At 37.9% G+C, this 13,053-nt stretch overlaps 1 long non-coding RNA gene across 1 annotated transcript; it reads right to left on the bottom strand.

Annotated features, from left to right (window-relative positions):
* Nucleotides 1–11,348: 11,348 nt before the first annotated feature.
* On the bottom strand, nucleotides 11,349–11,846 carry LOC306838470. Its single transcript, XR_013781087.1, has 2 exons — nucleotides 11,652–11,846; nucleotides 11,349–11,561 (listed from the first exon to the last, which is right to left on the bottom strand). It is a non-coding gene; the product is annotated as an uncharacterized lncRNA (long non-coding RNA).
* Nucleotides 11,847–13,053: the final 1,207 nt, after the last annotated feature.

The raw sequence follows: 13,053 nt of genomic DNA, 5'->3' as shown, positions 1-13,053 counted from the left end.
CATCCACCTCCACCTGCGTTTGTCATCGATCCAGCGAGGTAACAATGATGTTGCATAATGATGACATTTTAATATAGTACATTGCAGGACTTTAAAAACTTGGGGTTTTTTTGACAGGAAAGAAAATGAAGTAAAGTAAAACGACTTTCTTAAACAACATTAGGTGACAGAAAGTGAAACCCCGGTCTCACATGTTGGTAGACAAACTTCAGGCTCCTCACTACAGCAGACAAAGATACATAATATGTGCTCTCAGTATGTAGCAGAAAACATGTTTTTTGGTTTTTTTGCCTTGCCTACCAAATTATAAAAATGAAGGTTAAAGGTTTTGAAATGGAAAAGTTGGAGAAGTCAAACACTTCAATGCTCTATTTTCTGAATTCACAAACTTTATTCAAATTTTTAAAAAAAAACGGGTCCTTGAAATGCTGTTTAGAGCTATGAGCTGCCAGGAGAGTTACAGTTTCATGGTTGCGGGCCCACCTCCATAATTACTTGTGTTACATTTTCTTTAAACTGTGTTCCCGTGACCAAATATTCCTCTGAGGACAGAGAGTGTGAGTGTGTGTGTGTAGAGAATTTTGAACATAAACCACATAATGTGTACATTGCTCCAACTTTCATGTTTCATGACCAAAACTCTATAGCACTGTGAGGCGGAGAATGCCTGTGGAGGTAAACTCCTGTTTTGTGCGATCCATAGAATGTAAATGTGACCACTTTAGTGATCTGTGCATATCTTGGTGAACTTTGGAGCAGGCCTTCAAGAATGAGATTTATTGGACCTGACAAGGCAAAGTATTTCTAAACGAAATACAAAAAGGACCTCTGCACTTTTGTCGCTTGGGCCCAGATAATCAATGCAAAGTCAGACATGCACAAGCTCAGAAACGTAAAATGTATGTGTTCTGTGCAGCACAATACATGACATGGAAGTTCAACACAGATCGATTTCTCTGCTCTCTCAAAGCTTGTATGTTTCCAGGCGACAGGCGCATCTTGGCAGACAGACGCACGGGCCTCGAACGGCCTTTGATCAACAACTATCTCCTTCTCCAAGGCAAGCAAAGTCAACATGAAGAAATGTTTCATAAAGGTGAACTGAACCAGCAACCCAGTGGTCTCTTCCCTTGCAATGTCAGGCATAAATACATGTGGAAGAGGACGTTCTAAACTATTCTATTTGACTTCCAGTGTTGTATTACAAAGGACTGTTGGATATTTGCATTCTAATATAAAAAGGCTGCCTGTCTGATAGGACAGACTGACACACTGGGAATTGTTTCACATCAAAACAAGTAAGGAATTACTGGGCCAGCAGCATTAACTAATAAAACGAGTGTTTATCTTCCAAAGGAAATGTGTCATTTGAATTTGTAATGGCTGACCATATATAATATTACTGGAATTTGAGGATGAAGCTGAGGAAAGTGCTACAGGACACACAGTATTAGTTGGCTCATTAATTGGATGGCAGTTATAGAACAAATCCTTCAGGCTGTTCTTGGTTTTCTGCAGCAGGTCTGAATTCTGGAGGTTTTTCGTCGATCCATTACTGATAGGCTCTTCAGACCGCTGAGAACAAAAGTAAAAAGATGCCTTAAGCTAGAAAAAACATTTCCTGAGATAAGGTTTTTTTTTTTTAAATAAACTGGTTTAATTGTATGCCTTTTCTTTTGAGTAATGTATTCTTTGTTGTCAATGCACAGTAAGTTTCCACTGTTAAAATGTCTCTCAGGTGTCACATAGATCGTGTGGATGATAATTGTTTGTTTTCGACGTTATACACTTATATACGTGCACTTACTTTGGATGCATTTGATACCAAAACTCCCTCGATGGAGCAACCTGAAGATAAAAGTAAACAACTCACGTTTGTCGATTCTGAGACGGTTGTTAACTTGCTCCTTCATGAAACTCTTGTGAAGGAGAGCTTAAGTTATATCAGTCGAATTTCCGGACTTGTTTTATTCTTCAAAGCAACAAACAGAATAATTTGTGACAGCTCTCAGTCGTCCATCAGGAGCCGATGATGAAAGCAAGAAGATGGCTTCAGTTCCACCAAAGAAACCAAAGTTAGTCATGAAAGCTCACTAAGAGTACATCAAGCATTCAGTCCACAGATTCAAACTCGGCTCCATTTTACTTTGTTCATATTGTGGAAAATCAAAAACAAATTTATGAGGGTATTATCTTCTTCATTACATTCAAATTGTTACATTGAGGAGGAGGAGAAAAGTTACAAATGAATAGTGTGAGAACTCCTCTGTATATGTATGGAATTGCTCATTTTTTTTAGGTTTTAAAAATATGTCCATGAGTTCTTGCATACAAGCTGGAAATGTATTGGGTCCAACTTTTATCATGTAAATCTTTCAAATTTAGAAAGAAAAATAATCAACGTTTTGCGAGTTTTATCTGTGCAATGAACTCTGTATGCATGTGTAGAAATAAAAAAAAGATCCAATTTACAGACACAAAGCAGAGAGCGGGACACTATTTCTAGAGAAAATTCTAAATACTGCATGTGATACACCGTCTTGTTTGTTCTTATGGGAAAAATGAAAACACCAGATTTCATCTAAAGAGGAGCACCGGGCTGGAAGACAACACATAGCTGTTGGCAGAATATCAATATTCAAGGTTTGAAGCCCGTAGAATGTGACAGAAAAGTATAGAAGAATTTAAGATGAATGTTGGCAAAGGGTTCAGTCGAATAAAGTAACTTTGAAACAGCTCATCATGATGAGAACAAGACTCTGTCCAACAACCTCCTGGAATATTTAAAGACAATGTCGATTTGACAACCAAGGTCAAAACTGTCCACAAGTCATTCATAAATTGTCGAATGAATGTGTTTAAGGTTATGATGTTCATTCTTAATGTCAGTATTTCATCTGCTAGAGGCACACAGTAAGTCTGCAGCAAGACAACAAGGGGACACTATACAAAAACTAAAAACACAGCAAACACTTAATTCAAAGCCATAACTCTAAATTTTCATAACTGACATGCCACAATCGAACAAAACAGAAGTTCAACAAGCGAGGAGACATTTGTCATAATTAGCTCAAAAACAGCAGCACAGCAGCAAAAATGAAGCCTTCAGAGGCACAACACAATTCCTTGAAAACATCGCCATGCCAACACTGATGAACATCAAACCAGCAGCAGAAAAGGTAGAGACAGGAAGTTCATTCTTGACTTGAAAACAGGAGCTAACACTCATGAGTGAAATGGTTCTAACTGCTACATTTGAAAATTCGCTAAACATTAATTTTCAACCTCAACTTGTCAAGCGAAATGGAGAACTCCTGAAGAGTTAGATACCATGATTGCAGGTGCTTTGTCAGCGACCTTTCTTTTGCTAACTGTTAAAAGATGTAACAGGAAACATTGAATGAGGCACTTACTGTTGCTTGATGAAGTGAAGCCGTGGTCTCCTTTGGGAAGAGTTACGTGGCCGATGACAGCAGAGAAACTAAATCCAAATCTGTGTAGGGGAGCAACCTGGTGAGCAGCAGCAGCAGCCAATCCAAAAGAAAGGGCCATACCAGCTTAAATATCCCACCTGTTAGCAAAAAGGTAGATTACATGAATTGACATGCCTTAACACCTGGCATCTTCAGAAAGTAGTTTTACAACTCAGCTTTTTTTGTTCTTTATTCAGAACTGTAAACAAACATTCACACTTTTGAACATTTCACAAATGACTATAAGCAGCACATTAAGATGACAAAATATATAACAACCAATCATATCAGAAAACAACAAAAAAAATGCTCACTAACTTGAAATAAATTACTTCAAATCTTATTTCAATTTAAATACAATTTGATGGCTTTGATTAATGTACGACTTTAAGTAGTTCAAGGAGTCAACAAACTTTTTCCAAACTCTCAAAGAAAGAGTAAACCTTTTCATATAATCTATAAATGCTATGGAGTATGAGGCTTTGGCCACAGACAACACTTTACCACGACCATCAATGACTGTTTATGCTGCTGGCCCAGTTATTCCTTGCTTTTGTAACTAATCATTCAAAGATTCTGTCTGTCCCACCAAAAAAAAAACACTTCACAATGTTTAAACTATAGAAAATAGATAGATAACTAACAACTATAGATATAGATGTCTGAGATTCAATATCTACATAGACAATATACATTTATTAATACACAGAGGAGGACCCAACTGCAGGAACAAAAACATTTATTAAACAATAGGCGAAACAAAACTTACTAAATATTAATAATCCGAAACGTCCTAACAAGCCACAAGGAGAAAAAACAAGGTAACCCACAGGAGCAGGGAGACCAACGACATACTACACCAACAGACGACAAAAGACAAAGAACCGACACAGATGCTCAGAAACACAGAGACTAAATAGACATTGGGTAAGGTGAGACTAATGAGACACAGGTGAGGACAATCAGGATAATCAAGACAGGAGGTAAACACAGAAGGGCAGAATAGGGCAAAATAAAACAACAGACTGAAAACACACTGAACCAAGAAACACGAGAGAAAACAGGCAACACAAGGACATTTATAAAACAGAACTCAAAACTCTGAAAAACTTTACTTTTGTCCTTAAATGTTTTATTTTAAAGACAGATATCTAGTTCGAATTTTGACCAAGTTTAATCGAGAGAACCTTTAAGGAGGATGTGATTTCAGTGACAAATTTAAAGTATTGGAGAACATGAATAGTATAATCATGAATGATGCAGTGAGTATTCATGACATGGCAGCGGAGTGTCTTATTTTAATAAAATCAAATCAAATATGTATGCTATGTGGGATTAGTTTGGGGTTTTTTCCCAGTTCTGATCCAAATACAATGATAACCTGCAATGTTGTAAAAGATACAAGAATCCTCGCTGATTTAACTACAAATTATGTTCATGTTAAAAGCTCATTTTCTTTATTTTGCATTTTCACAGATGTTGCTCAGATAATCTTCCTGATAAAAAAAAGGTTTCCTCTTTAAGTTTTCGTATCCCCAGGTGTCAAGTATTTCCATTATAAGCAACAGGATCCTGCAAACCTGTGTCCAATTCTGATGAACATGTGCATTAATGTGTGGAGTTAGGTAAAAGAAGCGTATCATTGTTTGATTTCAAAGTGTTGTCGTCATACTACTAACCCCTCACACACTCTAATTATCCACAAAGAGCTGGAACATGTATGCTGCTACAGGCTGAATATTGACTGCATAATGGTTTTACTTCATGTTGCTTTATTCAGCCACTAACTTGAGGTTTAACAGGTGCTTTGTAAAGATGCAGCATTGTGTGCGTTATTCGTTATTGCACAAATAAATACAAGACATTAATTTTTTTGCATAAACCATAAATGTTGTAACTTCCTACTGGGAGCTGTTGCACTCAGACTTTTATGCTCAGAGATAATACGGCTGTTACCTTCACTGTAATGACTCTACATGGCAGTTATTCTGTGTGAAATGAGGAGAGTTGCCTCGCGCAGAAAATACATAAAGAGGACAAGAACTGCTTTATTGTGAAATGTGACACAATAAGGCTTTCGCTCTCCACATGAGTTTCAGGTTTGGAGTCTTTATCGTCTTTGAGCTCAACAATCTGTAGAGGACCACAGAGGATGCTGGGAAAACAGCAGTTTAATGAAGTTTTCTGATGAGGTCCATCAATTTGTTGTTGCTCAGTACTGACTCTCCTGTATCCTCTGTTTCAAAGAGAAGCGCTATTAAATTTATGTTGGCACACAATGAAACTAATAACCTGTAACGTTATTCCATTATGTTTTACATTTAATTTTGATATCCATTCAAAGTTATTGTTTTGTTATTCTGTATTCGTTTGACAGGATGCGGTTATAAAAACCTGAACTTGTTGATTTTGTTCGGCCACTTGGGGCTACCCAACAAACTCTAAACCCAACACTTAAACACAGCACTTCACACAAGTTGATACAGCTCGCTTGGCTGCAAACAAATGCTTATTTTCAGTGGGTTGTGAGAAGATGTAAGATAGAAACAGCTGCATGCTGCTACCAGAAATGAGGCTGTGCGCTGATAAAATCATAAATGTTGGGGTCCTTCAAATAGGATAAACACTTAAGACAGACTTAAGATTAGTTAAAGGAGGCCAGACGAATGGGGAAACTGCAGGGTGGGTGCTTTTTTTTTTTTTTTTATCAGAACTTAAACCTATGAAATGTTCTAGATAATTTCAAAACATTTAGGTGCCGATATTAAAAGGGACTTGCTTGTTACATGTTCATCTCACAGAAGGAGATTATCTGTTTTGCATGAGATGTACTTTTTGGTTGAAATGAGAACTTAGAGTTGGATATAATGTGCAGAAGGAGGAGAAGTCTTTCATAATGCTGGCTCTTTCTTTCTTAATATTACTGCAAAATATAAAATAGTTTTTTGTTTTCTTTTCCCCCAAGATGATATAAAAATGGAAAACACAATACAAACATCTGCGATGAGCAGCAAAGAGTAAAGGCAGCAAAACTCTGCTCAACATGAGACGTCTTCACCTTACCAATACTCGCCCAAAGTGAATGTTGCCCGGACTAATACCCGCCTTTACACATCTGCACATCTTGTAAAAACTAAGGCCTGTCATGAAAAAGTCTGCACAAAGTCGATGGGAACAGTTTAACCATTATTGTGCTCACACCTGTCAGAAATGTTCACTAATGCAGTGCATGTGTGAAAGGGACTTGTAGAGTCCAGCATGAGAAGGGTCTCCTCTCAGAAATACAGATAGTTGATCCTGATTAAAAAAAAATATTGGTAAGTGTTCATTTTTTCTAATGAGACACAAATGATATCTTACAGGCCACCTCCCATGAATGTGATATTTAGAAGATTATGGTTGATGGTTGATATTGTTAAACTTCCATCCTTAAAAGCTGACATATTATGGAAAATACACTTTACCATCTTTTAACATTATTGGAAGAACAAAATGTGTCTTTCTTTTTTTTTAAGCTGAATATGGTAGGTTCTTCTCACATCAATCAATCATATATAAAAATGAAAGTCCTTTTGCCAATGTCTTAAAAGAAACTTCCCCAGCTTTAACAAAAACAGTCTTCCGTAAGATTTCAGAAATGTTCCCGTACAGGCTTCATCAGCTTCGCAAGTTTTCAAAATGCAATTAAGGTGAAACACAAAGTTCTTCCAGACTGGGTTTGTTTTCTTCTGCGGGTGTAAGAGTGGCCCCATGATGATGGGTTACTCATCCATTGTCACTGTGATTGCACATCCAGCGTGATGATTGAGAGTGAGCTAATATAAATTTTTTTCATGGGTAATGCCACCTGATTTCTTCTGCTGCTGGATATCAAGAAAACATCTATCAAAGTGTCCCCATAAATCACTCTTGACAGGGTGTTTAAAAACAAATAAAACATTGGAATCACAAATGCAGACTCACACAGCACCCAGGCTGTGCACTGACTCAAGATCAGCACAAGCGGGGCCATATTTTGCTACCAAATCATCAGTCATATATTGGTCTTATTTTTCTCACTGTCCACAATTACATTGATTAATAGTGACATTTCATTTTATTTATTTATCATAACTTGCGTTTGCTGTTTCTGCAACATTGTTGGCATGTGAATGATAAACAACCAAGCCCAGCACAAGACGGACAGTGCACTTTCAGCAACACGAGTGACGTGTTTTGATGCACACACAGAATCAGGTTCATTGAACACAGATGCACCGCTGAGTTGGAGACAGATTGGCTTCATGGAAACACAGGAATAATCAATGAGTGTGCTCCGCCGTTTCAGCCGTGAATCAAGTTGAGTGACGTGAAAGTATGCTGGCATCCTGCAGAGGAAGAATCGTGCCTATTATTTTCATTTCACTTTGCTTTTTGATACGCAATGAAGGCTCCCTGATCTCCTGCTGAGAAGATTCAGCTTTTTTTTTTTTAAGTTAAGCCATGCCATCGGACTGATTGTTATAGTGCAATTTGCTTCTGAGACCGTGGACATTCTCTATGAGGAGTTTTTTTATATGTTGGGAACTTATTTAAGTCTCAAGTTTGTCTGTCATTGTGCCAAGGCAAAGGTTAGTAAGGAACGTAAATGTCAATAGATAATATTTAAAGTCAGCAGCACAAAGTGTGTATTTTGTCTTACCGATTGGTCTTACTTTTTTGTGATAATTAAAAAAGATAAGGTACCTAATTAAGCAGGATATTGAACCAATTATCACTTTTTCTGCAGATATTTAAAGGTCCAATGCAGAGAGCCCTGGTGTGAAAAAGTGTTGCCGACCAATTGCAAACTTTCACATGCAAATTCTTGATAAAGGACTTCTTGTATAAACCTCTAAACATGTCACATGACAAGATCAGGATAACTCAAAACAAAATAAAATGTTTGAATGTGTTATGGCTCATTTGCTGCAATTGTTTTGTAATATTCAACATATTTCAGAAAGGTTCATTTAGCAGTGTTATACTTAATGTGTATTCATGTCTTATGTTAGGGTATATATATCTCTAAGTGCAAATGCGGCCTCCAAATGAATCACAACCTTTGAGTGCAAAAAGGTGATGACATTTAAATCTAACATTGCAAAACCACCTGTTGTTGTTCGACTTTCACTGAACAATGATTCTTGCTGGAAAATTCCTTCCAAGATTTGTTCTGGTTTCAGTGTTCATGTGAGTGTTCTTAGAATGTGTGAGTGTGTGAAACTGTGTAGCCCATTCAATAAGGTTTGTTATAAAAGCCATTTGCACTTTTTACACAACATTGTGTTTTACTTTAGTTTCTCATCAGTATTTTTCGGCTGCTATTGACTATGTTTTCCTGAAGTTAATGTGAAGCAAATGTGGCATTATCGACTGAAAAGCCCCATTTTCAACTCACAGCAGAGGAGCAATTGTGTTATCACCATGACTGCAAGCTATGAAAACCTTCACTCTTGAGCAATAAAGCTTCAAATTAATCAGACAAATCGTGTTGTTGTGGTTGCTATCAGTGGCCGAGGCTGCAATGTTTCATAAACGCACAGAAAGCCAATGCTCGCTTCTTTCCGGGGAAACACAGCTGATGTTTGAAAAGAGTTTCTTCAGTTTACTTCAAGAGACATTAAATTAGATTTTAGCAGACTAAAGGCTGGTTCACACGGCAGGATTTTAAAATTGTCGGCCGATTTCCCAAACTTTAGAGACCACACACATGGCGATAAATAATCTGAGGTTTACCGCTTTGGTCGTACAGTGTGTGGTGTGTGGCCACACGGCAACATCCACACACCACACACGAAGCAGTTTCACTCGCGAACTTCCCCCGATCAGATGGGATATCTCGCAAAACCTCTCGAGATCAAACGTGATTCCAGAGTCAACAAACGGACGAAGAGGATGTAATAGGGATCGTTTGTGCTGTTTTTATCTGAAAAGTTCTGTTTTAAAAAGAGGCGTCGTCAAAGGAGGGGAGACAACGGGAGCATGAGCTGTACTTGCTACATGTTGATATGGAGGTGAGTAGTTGTTGTTTTGCTAAAGGTGTTTTCGCTACTATGTCACCTCGCTTTCTGATTGGCTATGCGTCACATTCAACAGGTTCGTGCTCGTTTTTGAGTCCATTCAGAAACAGAAAAGCGACATGGCATGCAAATACAGTCCTCTTTAGTGTTTCTTTTTTTTTTTTTTTTTTGCTGATGCTTCAAAACAATAATTTATGGATTATATTATATTGTATTTATTTTAACATTTGGGGTCCAAATAAGTTATCTTGTTGGAATGTAAGTACCAAAACTAAAAATAATAATAAAAAATAAAAACACATTAATGTGAAAAATATGACTTTAAAGACACAGAACAGCTACAAAGAGATTAAAAAAGATACACAAAATAAACACAATCCAAGCCTTCAGAGATACAAAACAACAACAAAGACACAAACCACTTCAGAGACACACAATGAACGTAAGTAGATATAGACAACTTTAAAGGCAAGCAAATAAATGCAAATAGTCACAGAACAATTTTAAGGAGATGTCAAAACAAACAAATTGACATGAACAACAAAATTGATATTCAAAATTACAAAATAAAATATAAACAACCAAAAAGAGAGAAAAAGAAATATCAAAGTTACAAGAAAGAAAAAAGAAAAACAAAACAACCAATAAATTACATAAACATCCTCAGGAAGCACACATTAGCTCAAAACAAGAACGAAAAGGTATGAAAAGACCTCAAAGAGACATGAAACACACAGCTGTGCCTCTCTAAGTAATGGGGCCAGGGCATGAGGTCTTTGCATGTCTGTTCCCAGGGGCTCTTTTTTTCTAAATCTCCAGATGTTTTGGGTAATTTAAACCAATCACTACCCTGTGGAGGTCGAAGAGAAAAAATGAACGAAAGTATCTCTGAGTCTCCACTGCTTTATTTACAACTCACTTCACATACAGAGTCAATATTACGCGGCACCGGAACTCTCACTTTATAACACCTCTCGCCCGGAAACTGACCCTCCAGAATAAAGTGTCAATTTGTGTGTGATAACTCAGAACCGTGTCGCCACAACCCATGATTTCCTACAAAGATCTGAAAACCCAAGTGGGAACGTTTGTTAAATGTATAGGCATCATAGTTTGCCAGATTGCTCTAATATGAAATGGCTCACTTACTCGTAGGTGTGTCAGAATGTAAGATATATGATGATTTATGAATCATCAATAATATTGATGGTTAGCTGCAATGTACCCCGCTGATTAACTAAGTGCATCATGGGATTGTGTTAGTCCCAACTTTAATCGATCTGACTTTGTGTTTATTAAACAGGCACATGATCCTAAGTTGTATTTTTTAGCACCAGCAATAAAATCATGCATTGATTTGCCATTCTGAATAAAGATTTAAATTCCTTTGATGTGTTGCATTTAAAACACTAGAGTCAGGCATATAGTCTGCAAGAATGTATTAGGACATGTGTTTTTTTCTAATGTCATACTATAGTTTCACATTGTCAACCAAAAGTGTTTAATCACTTAATTCAAAGACTTCCTCTGGAATTCTGGCTCCCAATGTTAGTTTTTGTTTCTCACCACCGGTGTGGGACAATTACAGAAGGACTTAGATGTATTCCAATGACTTCCATGCAGAAATTCAGTTCTTTTGTGTGAGTTTGGACCGCTCTTCTTTGATCTCTGAAACAACAGAGCCTAAAACCCCCGCGAGGACTGGTAAGCTGCTGCATTGACAGTGAGTGTCACTTACAGTCAATGTGATAGATGGAGCAGCATTACAGACTGGAACGGATACATTCTGTTACGATCTCCTACTGGATCGGACCCAAAAGCACAACTCGCAAACCAGGTTCAAGCAAGTGTCAAATTTAATGAACAAGTAAGTGACGGTGAGGGGGAGGGGGTGATGCATCCAGGGATCCCAAAGGTGAGGTGAACACTCGGTCCGAGTGTGGCGTGAGTTTCCAATCCCGTGGTGAAGTTCCTCCTGAGAAGTATCAGCAGGCAGTGAGCAGGTAGTGAAGTAACACACACGAATCAAAGAACAACGACGATCACACTGGTGGGGAAGCACAGAGGAGTTAGTGACCGAGCGTAACCAAGCTAAATAAAAAATACAAAAAGGCCGTGATCCACAAACCACTACTACCACACTGGTAAGACGCAACGATCTGGCGCTGAGGCAGAAGAAATCCAGGTTTAAGTACAGCCAGGGTTGATGAGGAGATTAGGTACACCTGGTGCAGCCAGCGCCCAGGTAGCCACGCCTACAGCCACACACAGAGACTAACAGGGGAAAGAAACATGAGGATCACAGACAGGGAATACAAACAACACACAACGGGGAAGGAGGGACCTGCCATGATGGGATCATGACACATTCTTATGTATCTATCATGGTTTTAACCTCAGCTTCACAATAGTGCACTGCCCCAAAATCTGAGGCTTTTGTCTGACAAAGAGGTTCTTCATTCAAGGGGCTGTACATGTAGAGATAAATTATGTCACAAAACACACAGAGACTGATCCAGGCTGCGGTTTTGTATTTACATTTTCCATTGTCTTCTTCATTAAAATTTAAGGTTGTGGTCTCCAGCAGCTTCCCATTAAGTCTGTTGGTGCACACATAACAACAGACCTGCACTGATCATTCATCCAGAGGAAGAGACACGGGGTGTTTCTCTGCAGACGTCAACACTTGTGCTTTCTTTATGGGTTCTTTTTGTTTTCATTAACTCAAATCGTTTGTTGATAAAAACAGCCAATCGTTCCACATGACTGCCAATAAGATGCAGCAAACGATTTATTTTTCAGACAGTCCATCTGGAAAACAGCAAACTTTATCCCTGGACAGTTCAGTATGATGTTTTAAAAGAAAATCAACTGTTGTGCCACAGTTTAATGGTTTAAGATTCAGTATTTTTGAGAGGATTTCCAAAAGTGAACAAAGCTTAAATCGTCATTCATCGTTTCAGTCGTTTTATTGTGACTCTCTGTGTCATCATTTGCTCTGTTTTAGTTTATATTTCAGAGTTTTGAGTTCCTTCGTTTTAGTTCTTATTCCCTAGTGTTGCTTGTTTCCCTGTGTGTGCTCCCTAGTTTGGTGTTAAGTGTTACCTATACTTTTGTCATGGTGTTTCCCTTGTGTGGTTCTTACGGTAGTTCAGTCTTTAGTGTTTCCTATTTTATATTATAGTTCTGGTTTTGAGTGTCTGTCTCCCTCTCTTTGTTCAGTCTGCCGCAATAATCAAAATTTTCCCTAAATCTGATCAGAATCCGATGTAAGACTCTCCACAATATTGCAAGTGACCTGGGTGCTTTAAAGTCCTATGAAGCTAGTTATCGACCTTCATTTAACTTCATTTATCACAATCATCACCATGTCTGCCGTCAGCAGACCGTCAAATTTACAAACTCTATACATTCAGAAAAACTATTTGTTCCAGTATTAGTTTGCCTTCAAACTGACTATACTTATTCCTGATTCTTCTCTGAACTGAATGTGTTTCTCTGACTTTTTAAAGTGGCGAGTAGGCCTATAACACTTTGCA

The sequence above is a fragment of the Symphodus melops genome (assembly GCF_947650265.1).
Source record: "Symphodus melops genome assembly, chromosome: 17".
NCBI lineage: Eukaryota > Metazoa > Chordata > Actinopteri > Labriformes > Labridae > Symphodus > Symphodus melops.
Note: the sequence above shows the minus strand (reverse complement) of the source record. Positions and strands in the feature narration are given on the sequence as shown.